The sequence below is a fragment of the Aythya marila genome, assembly GCF_965140915.1.
Source record: "Aythya marila genome assembly, chromosome: 6".
Lineage (NCBI taxonomy): Eukaryota > Metazoa > Chordata > Aves > Anseriformes > Anatidae > Aythya > Aythya marila.
In genome coordinates, this window is record NC_139047.1 from 35,896,515 (window position 1) to 35,912,762 (window position 16,248).

Sequence of the window (16,248 nt, forward strand, 5' to 3'; positions counted from 1 at the left end):
CACCCATGTAGCCTTTCCCCAGGTAGCCGATTTCAACTTTTCAGCATATTTTGCTCAAGTGACAAATGCAAGCATTCATTATGTGTCATGTGAGGAGCAGGGCTTCCAGGGAGGGCTCTGGGAAAGCAATACAAATCGAGCCGTACTGTCACATTCAGCTGATGCAGCTGTTCATTGTACAGCCTCTCCTTTGTGCTTGGACAATTGCCAGGTATGATTTAAGCGTGTTTGGAGCCCTGGTGGGTGCGAGCATCTTGCTGGGCGGTCTCTACAGGGCCCAGTGACTGAAGCGGGCATTAGTCTCACCCGCTGGTCAGCAAACTCACGCAACACGGAAAGTAAGGAGCTATAAAGGCATTAAAACCTAATGCTCTGAAAATGGGCAGCCTGACACATAATGGAGATGGGGCATCAAGCTTGGTTATGTCAGGAGCATAATTTTAACACAACAAGACAAATGTAACTAGGCATGACACATTGGTGTGCTGACACGTGAACCAGTGCATCTGAAACAAAGGCAGTTTGCTGAAAATCTTATAGATTCCTCCTGCCCCGAAAAAAAATTGGGTTGAGATTTCATGATTAACAAGCTTTATAGAATATTTACAATTTTCTCAAGTTTTTTTTTTTTTTTTTTTCTTTTTCTTCTTTTAAAGAACAAAAAAGTTAAATAAAACACACACATTGCCTTTGAAATGTTACCATAGGAAAGTCATATATTTAGGTGTTATATATTAAAATATTGATTAAAAAAAATAAAAGTAGCCCCCTGCTTGTAATAAATACAATGCAAGTCATAACTTTTATTATGAAAATATTTCAGTGTTCCACAGTAAAAAGTCATTAACATTGCTAAACTGTAGAATTTGATTATTAGTGGAGGATAGTATGTTTTGTTTTTAATAAGGCAGTGATTTATATAGAAACTTATTAAGAAAAAAGATATGGCTCATTTCTGATCTCTGACATGCATAAAAGATGTTGCAAATTAAGGGACTGATCCTGTAGATTGCTGAGCTGATATGAAGAAATGCTGATAAGCAAAGTGCTCAGTCTGTCACTGGCCTCTACCTTGCAATGAAGTAGACATACAACATGTGACAAGGGAAATGGAGATGGGAAAGCTTTCCTGATCCCAGTCATTTCACGTTTCATATACTGAGTAAGAAACCAGGCATACTAGATTTTTATTTTTCTTTATTTTGTTTTATTTTTATTTTTCATTAGTCGTTGGATTGGACAAACAGTTGAACATTTTTTTCTGAGAAGTAGAGAAAACTGCTCACTAGGATGTTCTCCTGTGTGGTGGCCATGGGGAGCTAGCTTTGTAGCATCTTGTGCTTGATTTGAGCAGCAAGGCTGCCTGTGTGCCCACACTTGGGCAAACATGAACACTGGGGATAACTGATATTGGGCAAAGTTGGGAGGAGAGGATGCAGCTGTGAAGCCCAGCTGCAGCAAAGAGATGGTGTCCATGAGCCACTGGTTCTTCAGCTCCTTGCAGCGAGTGTTGCATCTCACTCCTCAGCGTGAAAAGTGTCTGAAATTCAACTGAGTGGTGGCAAGGGGACTTCATGTGAACAGTTTTATCTGCATCACAAGCCCAAGATGAACTTAATTAGTTTAAATGACTCCAGGTGCACAGGGGCACTTTTCCTGGGCTCTGTTCAGCCAGAAGCTGAGAGCTGGGAGGGCCTGTGCTCCATCAGGATCTCCAGCTCTGGGAACCTCAGTTGTACCCATGCAACTGCTCTCTAAGGCAGTAGCAAGAAATATGGTGTCCCTTAGCAGGGGGATCCACATCATGGGTTTGACTGCCTGGCTGTGCCCTCCCAAGGGGCAGGGCTGGGGTCTTTGAATTGAGGAGCACTTGGGGTAGCAGTAGCAGACCCGAGGGCACCAAAGGGAAAAGTGTCTTCATGGTGATTAAAGTAGCTGCTGGAAATGAAGAGTTCCTAGGGGAAAATAGCCCTTCTTCATATAAGTCCCTTTTTGTGTGCAAATCTGTGGACAGTGTGATGAAAAATGCATTGTTGTACGGTACCCAAGAATATTTTGTAGGAGGAAAAAAAAAATCCACTTCCAGAATGATCCTGTTACACATGCAGTACTTATTAATCTTAGTGATTTGGGTTATTTTATTTTATTTTATTATTTTTTTTTTTTTCAGGTAGTGCATGTTTCTCATTACTTTAATCAGAAAAAAAGCCTGATAAAAGAGAATGTACACTTCACGTGTCAAAGAACATGCTAAAGCTTTTTTTTATTCACATGTGTAACCTGCTTATATGTCACTTTATATGATTTTCTTTTTAAATTTTATTAGCTGAATTCTAGTGCTCTTTAAAGTAAAAGTGATAGCAACCAGGTGCATTGTGGGGTAAATGACATAGCTCTGCCAACACACCTACATGAGCAATTCCCACAATTTCAGTTGCTGACATTTGTGCAGAATCAGGCACACATTTTCTGCTGGAGTTTTGTCTCAAACACCACCAGTCCAGTTTTGAGACTGTAAGCTGTATTTCACTCTTATAAAGTGAAAGAGTAATTAAGGAGAGGAAAAAGGAAAACAAAACAAAACAAAACATTTTTCTCCACAGATTTTACATTTCAGTTTGTGTGATTTTCCTCTAATATTTTTCAATTCTGATGAGGCTAGCAAACAAAAAACAACAAAATGCAAAAAGCAAAAGAATACTTCACCTGCTTTCAGGCTCAGCTGACTCAAACCTTCCCATGGCAGTTCAATAGCATCTGGAGGGAATGCCAGTTTATCTGTTAAACTACCAACAATAAATATATGGATTTATAACAAAAATATGGGATAGTGAGAAGCACAAACTCATGCAGCTGCTACTGCCTTTACCTATACGAGCCTGTAACTGCTTGAAGGTTAAAAATTTTCTATGGCTATTATTATTTTTTTTTTCTTAGACAGCTCAACACAGTAAAGGAAAGATACTTGTGACCTGAGTTTTGAAAAAAAAAAAAAAAGCAAAAAAGCTTAATATTCTTTCTCCTTAAGCCTTTGATCCCTACTCCGCAGTCGTGGGAACAGGGAGAAGTGATCCTCCGTGAACTGCGAGTAGGAAGCTGCGAGGGAATCAGCAGATGAGTTTTTAACGTTAGGCCTTGTTTATGCTGGGGATTAAGTCATTTGTGGTCAGCAACCAGTGCAGCTGGGCTGCTGCAGGCTCCCAGTTCACATCCGATGACATGACTCGGGTGGAAATCAGGGGCACGCTCAGCTGCTGGAAGGGCGATTTCTGCCCTCTCTGCCGGGCTGCTGGCGGTGGCCAGAGCGGAGGTGACTGGGTGTGTGCGGTGCCGGGGTCCCCTGCATGCCAGTTTGGAGCAGAGCTTCTTGGGCGAGTGGAAAACTTCAGAGAGAAAAGGTTCTGAGGAGATTGATCGAAACCATAATTTTATGGGTGTAGCAATAAACAGGCAAGCCAAGCCTGAGCTACAGGAAAGCCGCGCGGAGCGGCTGCTACTTCGTGTTTCTCAAGGTCCTAGAGAAGACAACAATCAGCAGATAGGGCAGGGAAGGGGGGAAAAATGCCTAAATTGCTGCAGTGATCTGTCTGTGTAAACATTTCAAACATCTGTCTGCATTTGGAAATATCCTGAGCTGTGCTCTGAAAGTATTAGGGCTTTTTCCAAAGGTGATTTTATTGTCAACTACTATTACAGCAGATTTATTTTTTTCTAGGAGGCACATGGTTAACATCTTTCTGTGCTTCTAAATATAAACTTGCTTCCCAGTAGTATTATCCAGGTCTCATTCCTCCTCTATTTCTCTTTCCTTTTCTCTGCTCCCCTCTTTCTCCTTCTGTCACCATCTATGTGCATTTGTTGAGGCTGTGAGTTACAACTGGACGTGATGGGGATGGATTCCTTTTGTGATCTGTCCTGAGTTATACCAAAACGTTCTGTAAAGTTTTACTTTCGTGGAGCGCTATATAGTGACTTTTTATGTGTCTAAGAAATGGAAACATTTTGTCTCGTATAAAAAAAAGAAATATTTTTATACTGTGCTCCATTCACAGACCACATCAGAGGTATTCTAAGAATAGAATAGATCAAATATATTTTATGGAAATATAATGAGAAAAGGATGTGTTCCCAAAACTCACTCTGAACAAAGGAATGCAACATAGTCAGGAATACTTTAATGCGCCTAACAATTTTCTCATGTGAAAGGCTGAAGGAACAGTCTTGGTTTGAAGAAATCTTCCAATTCTCCCCAGGCACCCTGAACTTGAAATCAGAACTAGGAAGGCTATATATTACAAAAAAGAAAATGTATGGAAAAAGTGACTGAGGGCATTAACCATAAAAGACGTTTTGAAAAGAAAAATAACATCAATATGAAACATTTTGTCATGTTTCATTTCATTGATCATATATTTATTTTATGTGCTCTGGAGCGCTGAAGCTTAGATGTAACTACATTTCAGGAGCCTCATATTAGACCTGTCATTCTCTTTGTGGTGAAAACTAAATAGTGAGGAAAAAAATAAAATAGATTGCAATTATTAGATTTGGGTTGGATTCCATCGGATTGTTCTTAGAAACTTCAAAAATTGAACTCAGAATATGAGACATAACATTAACAGCTATTAAAGAGACTGCCTGCGTGACAGATAGAGAAGTGGGAGGTACACCTACAATGTTAAATAATGCATCTTTTTCACAGTAATGCAATATGTTCACCTTAAATAGGCTTGTAATTAAAACTGCCAGTGTTGATTAGATCAACCACATAGGAAAGATGCATTTGTATTAGTTCTAATTAAATCTGTTTTAAACAAGTTAAAGTTAGATTGGTGGTTTTTTTTTTGTTTTTTTTTTTTTTTTGTTTTTTTATTATTATTTTTTTAATGTTTTATTCCCTGATGCAGTGGCATGCATTTTGGATACATTATAAAGGTTCATCCTCTTCAGTAACAGATCTCTGATTCCAGGTTCTGCCTCAGGTCTGGACTTCTTTCCAAGGTAAAGCCTGCAGTGATTTGAAATATGTCTGTTAGAGGAACATGCTGAATAGGATCTGGCCACACGTGGTCAGAAAATGTTTTTAGCATTGATAAAGAAAATGAAAGTGTTTATCATAATTCAAGCTCTTTAGTAATTGGTCTTAATGTGTTTTCCAATAAATATAAGGTTGGTTTCAATGTTAGTTGTGGAGAGGAGTGGAGTAGGGAAGGGACAAGCATGGGGAGTGCTGGCAGCCCCTAGCACATCTCACAGCTTTCCCTGGTGCTGGGTGGCACTTCTCACACTAGGCATCTTTGAAGATTGCTGGTATGAAGCCCAACAAGACGTACTGTGTTTTCAAAACTTCCTGCTCGAGTCTAACACCCTGCTAGAACTGAAAGTTATATTCTCCTTGAATTGAGTGGAGTGAGCATTTGGCCCCAAGTGGATGCTTTTGGATATATCAAGCAATGTAAGCTACAAGTGCTAACCAAGTTTCATTGTAGCAGTAATTTAAGCAATGCCATTTTGTGCAGCTCAGGTCTTTGGGCAGACTTTCAAGGGTTTAACTCCGGGGTGGATAATATCAACCTCTCTCTCAGCTCCCCACCCCTCCTCTGGGTGTGGAGCTGATCTCAGGTGCCAAGGAAAAGTGGTCAGAGCCTTTTGGCTCCTCTCCCTCTCACGGTCCATGCGGATTTGTGTAGGTAAATGCCAAGATCCCCTTGTCCAAGGTGGGCAAGGAATGCGGGGCTGGGGAGGTGATGGTGATGGGACACCAGCAGCTTGTGGCCCTGTGAGTACCAGTTTTCTTTATCAAGCAACCTGAATGCATTGGAAACCTCCAGAAACCACGAGTGCTGTGTTACAGCTTGTAACACAACTGGAAAAAATAAGTTGTGCTATGTTTTCATATTGATTTTCCTTCTCTTTGGTGCAACGTTTTCAATTTAAATGGCAGAAGGCTGAGGCACAGAATGGGAAAAAATGTTCTGAGCTACACAACTGGGAAAAGAGCCTGAGTTTCTGATTTTGTGTCCATGTTATCCAATTAAATGTTGTCACTGTCCTGTGATTTCATGTCCAGTGCAGTATTGCTTCCACAGAAGAGCTAATTATGGAATAAGATAAGTACAAAAGTGCCCATATTTAATTAACAACATTATATAGTATATCCAGGAAGAAGATTTTTTCCCCCTAAAATTGTTTTAATTAACATGAAAGAAAAGCTTCTGCTGACTTTTTATTGTTGCAAGATAGAGAGAAAATTATTTCATGCTAACATTGGACTATATTTAGCTTCCATCTCTCTATCTACAGAAGAAAAATTGAAAATTAGTTTGTTAGATTGTATTGCTCCTTTTTATCTTATAAGGGCTTCCTTCAAGTACCATTAAATAATGATATAATCTTTAGGATATTAGTTAACAGATAATAAATATTTAATTTTGTTGTTTGGTTTTGTGTTTTGTCCTTTTTATATTTCTTAGTGAAGGAAGAAATCTTCCACCTTCCAGAAACCTGATATTTTGGACCAGATCCCTCTCTGAACAGGTTGTATGCTGCCCTTTTCAAAATCAAGCTATCAGAAGATGCCCTTCAGCAGAAGTGTTAAGAGGACTTGGTGAGCTTAACATGTTTCGCCTGCTTAATTTAATTTGGAAAAATTCAACCAGAAAATGAAGTTATTAACAGGTTGGTACATTCAGAGATAAGATGATGTCACAGGGAAGCAGTCAAGTGGGTTGCTTGTCAAAATATAAAATATGTATCTGTCAGAATCAAATGATAGATAAGCTGTGGCTGGGTGTAGGATGCGGCGAAAATAGTGTGCTAAAAATTGAAACTGAATCCCACCAGTCTGGAGCACAAGCTTTTAGTAACTATTGTGGTGATCAGAAATATAACAATTCTGGGGACATGAACTGCACTGCTGAGGCACTGTATGTGTAATTTCTTGGCACCAGTAGCCAGAAGTATGTGCATCGGCACTAGACCCCAAACAGGAGAGAGCTGGGAAGCATGGCTTGTTCAGCAGAAGACTGAAATTTGGACACCCCATTAGGTTGGGTATTCCAAAATGAGGATTAGTAAATCTTTTCTTGGGTAACTGGGAGACATTTAAGGCCTCCAAATGCGAAAACAGAGTTTGTCTAGCCAACATGATGAGTCTTCCTGTATTAGAGAGGTTCAGATCAAAGGGAGAAATCTCCAGTGCATTCTCCAGGAACGCGTACACGTCATGCAACTCACAGGCCTCTTCCTGCCTTCTGGCTTGCCATATAAAATAGCTGGCACCAGGAGTTTAAAGTTAATAAACTCAGGAATTGTAAATGGCAATTTGGAGTCTTGCATGAGCAAAACAGAATAGGCTACTTAACAAGGAATGCAGTCAAACTCCCAAATACTGTGATGGCAAAATGAGAGAAATACCATTATAATAAACTTCACTATTGCGTTATCATTGAATTTGGGAAAATGATTCCACTTATGTGGGACCGTATTCACTGCAAGTTGCAAAACTGAACTTTAAGACTATAAACTCCTGGGGACAGCTCATGAAATATCTTTTTGCTCAGGGTCTTCCAAGATGCAGAGTTTAATTGTGACTGGGAACTCTCAGGACTAACAAACACAATACAAATGATAGAAGTGCTAAATAAAAATGCTGCTTTTGTATTTAAAGGTCAGAAGGGACTAGTCTGACCTCTTGATCTACAGGCCATAGGGCTTTGTCCAGTAACATCAACATGAGATTTCTAATTTATGTTTCAACTTATATCTCTTAAAGCTTCAGCTTGACAAATATTCCTCCTCAGGAAAGAATCAGTTTTAATATGGTGATATGATTTTTTTTTTTTTTTTTTTCATTATTTAAAATATTTCTCATTTAAATTTCTTTAGCTTTAGCTTCCAAATTTTGGATTTTGTTTATTCTTGATTAAAAGTTATCTCATATCAAAACCCTTCTCTTTTATAAATGAAGCAGATGGAGTTTAAATCTGTAAAGCGTGTTCTTAATAACTTTGGTGCTTTTTTCAAAGTCAATTCTTTTTTATTTTTTTATTTTTTGCTGTACTTTTTACTGTGTGAATGCAAGAAATGGACTTTTTTTTTTTTTTTTAAGTATTTTTTTCCATAATCATAATGACTTTCTTGACGTTGTGCACAGAGGTGACAGCCATTCTCTGCTGCTACATGCCATTCTCCATTTTATGTCCTAAGGACTGCACACATCCTTTGGGACTTCATGCTGTTGGCATTATATGTGCTATGCTTACTCTTTTTCATGCAAATTTTTAATTCAGCAATAGTTTTATGGTTGTATAGAATTATCTATAATAGTTGATTTATTACAAATAATTATCTATGTATAGAATTATCTACATTGTTGCCACACATAAATTTATGAGATCATAAATACCTGTCAACTTTTAAAGATGGACATAACCAACCTTTTTTTTTTTTTTTTTTTTTTTTTTTTTTTTTCTTTCTTTCTTTCCTTTCTGTTAAAATCTGAAAATAAATCGCAAATCTCTCAGCAAGGAGGAACTTGGTTTTGGACTTGTGTAATGACAATGCCCTTGTAATTGAAAGAAAAAAGAAAAAGGAAATCTGGGAGACGATTAGTCTACATGTGGTATACTTCTTTTTCCTAAGTTGAAAAAAAAAAAAAAAGAGCAACAATCCAGTGACACATTTGGGCTGAAAAACTGCTTGCTGCACATGTTTTATATATGTGGGTTTACTACACAGATCATGTGTCTTAATTAGGTAATTTATACTGTGTTATCCAAAGAAGATGTTCATGTTCAATTGGGTACACAATAAAAGTTTCAAAAAAATGTGTTAATCCTCTACTTACTGAGATCCGTGCTTGCATACAGAATAACAACAACAAATATATCCCAAGATGCTAGCACAGCTACCTACTAGGTTATGCTCCCTGGAGAGTCAGTATTGTAGAATATGCACAATATAGATGGGGATGAGTTGTTTTCTTAGTTGGACTTTTCTATTCTTAATTTTCTTCCTGAAATTAAACCTATTAGCTTTACCCATTGGGCAACTTTTAACACAAAACTAAAAGATAAATAAAACTAAACCAAATGAAGAAAGTTCCGTCTGTCACTTTGTTATTTGGGCAATTTATCAGTACTAGGTTGGACTACATGATCTTAGAGGTCTTTTCCAACCTGAATGGTTCTGTGAATTTGGCTCTCTTTGAGCTGTGGTGTTTCAGAGAGGTAATGGCAGCTTGGCCTTGAGTTCTGTTGGCCTTTTCCCCTTCTTCCCCCCAAATCTTGATATTTTCTAAATTAGTGTTTTGTTTCCTTGTACCGATCTGATACTGTTCACCCAGAAACTGAATCTAGTTATCGCTGGTTATGCTAATTGAGATTTCTCAGTTTCTCTTCCCCTTTGTCATTAAGCTGGATTTGAGCTTCACATACCCTTGCAATTACTTTGAAATTCGAAGTCTCCTTGCAACTACTTTGAGAAATCTGAAAGCTAAATGATTCCCAAGTTTAAAATATGATGTTCCCCAGTTGAAAGGCAAAAAGCAATATTGTTATATTTGTATTCTGATGAAATTCATTATGTACAATATAATTTGTGTCTCCATAACAATCTACTCTTCTTCAATTAGGGATTAAGCCAGATACTACAAAGATCTGGAGAAAACACAGTAACTTTTTTTTTTTTTTCTTCTTATTGAGAATACAGAAGGAATTTGAAGTGTGTGTCACTGGCAGTAAAATACAAGCTTACAGAGTTTTTCTTCTGTTTATTGTAAATCAACTACAGAACAGCAAGCCATGGCATTAGTCCAGGAAACTGAGATTATGAAGTTAGGAAGCAGAAAGATGAACAGAGAATCATGTTTATAAATCTTAACGAACATCTTCCTCACTATACAGTGAGAACCTGATTCAGCTCTCTTTGAAATCAATGGAAAGACTCCCACTGACTTTCAGTGGGAGGTAGCTCAGACCCTTATTGCTTGCATTTGTGCCCCTCTTGGGATAAGATATGATGGGATGCAGTGCATGCAGACAACCATAACTAATGGGAACGGTCTGAGGACCCTGGTTATGCTGAGAAATGAAGGTGAAGAAGTCAAGTTTAGTATCATGCCTTTAGTATCATGCCTTCTTCCTGCACACACACACCTTATTCGTGGGAATGCAACAGCACTGGAAACAGTGCTGTATTTGTTGATGGCCACCTTGACAATGTGTTATGATTCCTAGCTGCTGTCCACAGCTCTGTTCCTCTGAACAGAATATGAAGTGTAGCCTAGGAGAAATCTGTTGTAATTTGCTCTCCTCTTTTCTGTATTTATAAGCCTACAATATTGTAAGTTTTTACTGTGGGTGGACAAGCAGCATCCACTCATATCAAAGAAGATATAAGTACAGATAAATATAACTTTATACATTCATTTTTATATAACTTATGCAAATGTATGTGCAAGTTAGTCACAGTTCCCAGGCTGGCAGCAGATAGCTGATGTGGCCACTGGTGTAGCTTCCTCTGGACACTTGTGTTACTGCCTGTCAGCAGAGCTTTGTGTACATATTGTTTTGTGTACCCCTTGCTCAGTGCGGCAACCTTTAGATGAGATAAATGACTTTCTCCTGAGCACATCACTGGTAGCTCCAGGAAGAGCTCATTTTACCTAGCACTTGGTGTTAAGTACTAATTGACCATCTTAAGTCTACTCAAAGTATATAGACACAAGAGTTTATTCTTTTATGGGAACAAAACAAAATTTTAATTTTTACATACTGGGTTCAATTGTCCAAATTAATATTCTTAACATTCATCCTTATATTAAGCACCCATCAATAACTTGGTCCCTACTGCTTAGTTTATTATTAGATTATGAATTTAAATAATTCTAATTAATGTTATCTGTACTGTATTAATTTGTACTTTTGTTAACTTGTCATGAGATTTCAAAGCACTCAATTTAACCACACACAAGTATATGAATTTCAGTCTATTGAGTTTATGTTTTGGATAAAGGTAGTAATGAGAATTAACAGTTTTTCCATAGTCCATTTCAGGGCTTTGTGTTGATTTTCTGCAGCATTTAAATACTGCGAATATTGGGCTAGAGAAATCTTGACTCCCACTTCTACCCACTAAATTATGGATCTTCTTACTCCCAATTCTGAATTTAAAGTAATCTTTGAAAAAAATGTATTCGGGAGTCTTCAAATATGAATAGTGATAATTATATCAATATTATTACTATGCACTATTAAAAGACATAAATCTACATTTTCAAAGCTTTGATGTGCTTACAAAACTGAACTTTTAAATGAAAGTATGTTTTTAAATCATGCATGTGTTACAGAAATCTATTAAGACTCAGTCTCACAAAGACGTGCATATGCTTAGAGCAGTGATTCACGTGCTCCTGCAGTTTGTCCCCTGGGAGCATCATAGCTATCTGATGGAACATACCAGTTTATGATTGCAAAGATTGTTTCCCAAACATTTTTTTTGTGTGTGTGTGCACTTCCTCGTTATTATTATTTTAATCTTTGTTTCTTCTGTTGTTAAATGTGATTTTAATATGATTGCAAACTGTGAAGATTACCACGTGGAGAAGCTGTGAACTACATTCGTTGCTGGTGGACTCTTACTTTCAAATCCAAACACAGCTACTGTAAATAACATTTTACTTTTCTTTAAAGTTATGTAGGTCTTCCCCTCCTTTCCCACTTTTCTACTGCTATGTGAGAGCTGGTCATTCATTGCATCGATTTCCTACTTACTAAAGGATTTCCATATTTCAACCTTGCTACATAGTTAAAACTGGAATAAAATTACACTTTCTTTTCCATTTGGACATTATAAGACTCCCATTTAACTATTAAAAAAAAAAAAAAAAAAAAAAGAAATTGGGACCTTTAGACATTATAAGCTTATATTTTGAGGTTTCTGGTGAGCAAAATCAAAACTAACAGAAGTGATTGTAATAGTAAATGCTTCCCATGTTTTAATGCTGCTTTGTTGTTATAGTTTGTTTGTTTGTTTGCTGGGAATTGTAGTATAAAGGAAGGTGCATGCTCAACAGTTGCTATTGGACCAAGTTGCTGAAGACAGCAAGTCACTGATGGAGGAGCAGAAATGTTTTGAGGAGCAGTATCTGCCACCCCGTCTCTTCTGTACTAACCACCAACAGCTGGAGACCAGGCAGCAGAAAGGCAAGAGGAGCACGTCTCATGGATGCATGTGCGTAGGCTTGAGGCTGAGCAAAGTTTCCAGGAGAAAGGTAGAGTTTTCCATTGCCTTTAATTGGGTTTCTGTTGTTACAGATTTATTTATTTATTTTATTACTATTTTTTTTAATCCTAGTGCAAGACTTGTAGTTTTTACTTAGCCATTTTTACTAAGAGTTGAATAGTGCAGCTAAGCAGTAACCTAGGCAGGAGAGGACTTAGGTGGGAGGATAGGGAAGGTGGGGGAAGAAAAATGGTTGTTCATAAATGACCAGGGAGGTTTCACACTTTCCACAGTATCTTCAGACTGCAGGATCACTGGTTTCTGCCCTTTTTATCAGAAGTGTGAGGCAGGGTATCAGAAAAGTGTCCCATTACAACAAATGGCTCAAATTGGTGACAGGACAGTGCCTCTATCTAGCTAGCTAGTATGGGTTCGTGTGTGGTTGGAAAATATTCAGTCTCCAGAAGACAAGGAGTGTCCTACAGCCATCTTTATTTCACCCACTCTTGCATCTGCTGGAACATCTGGTGGTGGCTAGTGCTGGAGACATGACAGTAGACGTGTTGGGGAACAAGTCTGGCTCAGGATGAGAGTTTTTAATGCTTCTCTTTGCTGCAGAGCATTGGGGATCTGGAAGTCTGTCACAATCTGACCTTTAGGAAGTTGAAATGCTCAGAGCTGGGTTGTCATTGGTTAATTGGTGTTTCCTGCTTAAAACTTCAGGGGGCATGTTTTTACTCTGCATGTATATTTATAACTAATTATTAAAAATTTGGTCTTTTGCAAACTTGTACATTAGTATTAAAAAAAGCCTACCTTTTTTTTTTTTTTTTTTTTTTTTTTTTTTTTCCCCCCCACAATGACATGCTTTTGTGGAATGCAACCATGTGGGAATAATTTTCACTACAATTATTTATTTGGTTGGACTGGTTAGTTTTCTCTCAAACGAGGTACTTCATTTTAGAAGTGGCATCTTCTCTTAAGTAGTTATTTAGAGAAAAGCTGCAGAAGATAGCAACTTTGCAGAGGAGGGAGAAGAAAAAAAAAAAAAAAAAAAACAACCAAAAAAACAACCACACACACAAGTTGGAAGGGCTTAGAATAAATTATTGCATGTCATTCTGTGGGAAAATCTTCCAGTACGAATGCTTCGTTGTTCGCAATGTGAGTGCCAGATCCACTCAGCTCTGCTTTGCACTTCTGTCACCCTTATCACTCAAGAGACGATACTCTTCTACTGTAAGTGCTACCCCCAGCGGCATGTATTCATTTATAGGACTTGCATACTTATGCTAAAGTCAGACACCCAAGAGGCACAGGATGAATTGACAGTATAGGCAGATGCTTTCAGCAAAGAAACCGGCATGTTAAAAGAGCTTTAGCGTGGTTATTGTTTTGCCAGGCAAATCCATGTACTTGTCATCAAGGTGTTAGGGAGTATTTCAGCCTCGTTGTACAAGCTGAATACAAGAACTGTAATCAAGAGTTACATCACTTGGTGAGACAAGACCTGGAGGAATACAGCAAAGGGAAATGTGCATAATTAGAACAGTTCGGTTACAATGGAAAGGGGCTTTGATAGTGTTAGAAACGTAGCTGAAACACGTTGTCTCCATTGCCCTGTCATCAGGCATTAGATGGTAGATGTCAGTGGACTGGAGAGACCTCAGGTTCCAATGAAGGAGTGTGGGGTTCCCTCTTCAAACCTTCCCAGTGCTCCGAAAACCTCCTAAGGTAACCATCTGCTGAGCCACGAGGCCTCTCCCCTGTTTGAGGACAGGCACCAAATTGGAGATTTAAAAAGAATCCCTAAATAAAAACTTAATTTGAAAAAAACAGTTTGTTTTGACAGTTGGTCAAAGAATGTTGAGAAATAGGAGCACGGGCAATTTCCCCCATCAAAATTCCCATAAAGGAAGAGCTTGACACAGAGGCAGGGCCAGAAGTTAGGGAGAGGAAAAAGGCTCATAGCCATGATGACAGGGAACCCGCAGCAGCTTGTTGTGCATGTTAGGGACCATGCGCTTCCCATGGTGCTTTCCACACTAATGCTTTTGCCAAAATCCCTCCTAGAAATTTCTCTCTTTCTTTTTTTTTTTTTTTTTTTTAAAAAAAAAAGTTCTCTGGTGACACCCAATCTGAGTATGCAACTTCCAGCCTGCTTTATTTATATTTTTCACAAAATATTTATCACTACTGCCATAGCAATAACTAACCTAAAAAAAGAGATGAGGTTTCAATGCAATTTGACCTTCTCCAGACCCTGTCCAGAGCCATCTCTATTCTTATACGTATATTATTGGAAATGTTTTGAATTTTTGAGTTTGTGGAGGAAAATGTTTGACATCTCAGGGATTCTCTAGCCATGGAAGACTGCTTTACGCCCAGCATTAAGAAGGTTACCAGACAATACTTAGTTTTTCGGTGTCAAGTATGTTATAACTCTCCCTGGACGTTAATGTGCAGTGAATTAATAACATTTCTCCTTCTTGCCTTGTCATTGTTCTGTTTATTATAAGCCAAAGCTGACATTTGTGGCAGTATTCAAGTGGGTGATTTCTAAGAGACACCATACAGTGAGTGCTGGAGGGAGGGACTTGGGTGCTGCCATAGAGATGATGCTCCTCCAGGATGTTGGTGGCAACCAGCAACACTGGCATTCATGTTTTGGTTGAGACTTATGAATGGAGCCCTACCTCCAGCAGGGCTCCACAGGTGAGCAATTCAGAAAATTGTATTATTAAATTATATTAAAAAACTGGTTTTATAATCACGTAAAAGCCATGCAAATACATTTTTTTAATTGAGGCTGCTGGCTGAGCACTGCTGGGTGCTGTGGAACGTGAGCAGTGCTATGAATATCAGGAATGCTAATAATGGGGTCCCATTTCTAACTTGGGAACAAGAGGTTCGTTGCGTGCACATAACTTCCATGTGCAAGCATTCCTCTTGTCTTGCTGGATGTAGGGTGGGGTTCTGCATGAATAACCCCAGTCCTTTAAAAGAGTGTTGGAAGACAGTCAAATAATTGTTTCTTTGCCAATAATCGTAGCGTGGGGAGATGCCAGGCTCAGGTTTTAATCCTGCAAATGACTCCTATGCAGAGGAGTCAAATATAGAGTGCAATTTGAGAGTGAGGTCTTCATTGTTGTTTTTTTTTTTTTTTTTTTAATAAACTGTTTAATTAATTTATCAGAATTATCTCTGGAAACATTTGACAGTTCATAGCACTGCTTGTTAATAAGTCATTAATTGCCTCAAGGGTGTTTAATGTAGAGCATTAAAGCCAATAGTGATGGTCAGAGGAAAAGCATCAGAAGACTGCACGTACAAGCATCTGCATGTTTGACTTTTTTGCACCAGATTCCTGGCTATCACTGTCTTAGGATACCTAAGAGGGCCGCAGTTGTCATAAGCATGTCTTAAGTGGGTACTTCGGAATTGTCCTGGGATGGTATCGAGCCAATGTAACAGCTTTCTCGCGTGAAATATGCACAGCGGAAGAGGGAGAGAGGGAAGAGGAATGTGTGGCATTTCTCTGCGCCTTTCTGGCACAATTGTCCTGGTGGTACTGTTTCAGCTGGTGTAATCAAGAACAGCCCTGTGGCTATGCTACGGCACGTGAAGCTCCTTTTTCTGACCCTTATATGGCACACGGCTGCAGCTTGACTTGTGGGGCTTGCAGCTACTTCTCCTCCTTGCGTGCTCTTCCACCACAACGAGCACAAATTTGACGTGTTTAGGAATCTGCCCTTATGTTTTAAAACTCCGTGCAAATATGGTAATAATAACTAAACTGACATTTGCTTTTGCTTCTGTATAGTATGTCTTTAATATGATTACTACCCTTAACATTTAAGGGAATTTTGACAGTTATGTAATCCCTTCAACATTTAAGTACAACAGGAATTTATTATTAAGTGCGGTGGCTGGAAATGGAGTACTTTTTTCATTCACACTATAAACAGTTACGTTGGATTAGTAATCCTGCTTGTCAGAGTTGCTCACTGTTTGATATTAATC

General features: G+C 38.5%; 1 long non-coding RNA gene across 1 annotated transcript; it reads left to right on the forward strand.

The window, feature by feature from the left end:
* The first annotated feature begins 4,856 nt into the window (after window positions 1-4,856).
* LOC309879859 lies at window positions 4,857-8,672 on the forward strand. Its single transcript, XR_014317856.1, has 3 exons — window positions 4,857-5,001; window positions 6,474-6,607; window positions 8,526-8,672. It is a non-coding gene; the product is annotated as an uncharacterized lncRNA (long non-coding RNA).
* Window positions 8,673-16,248: the final 7,576 nt, after the last annotated feature.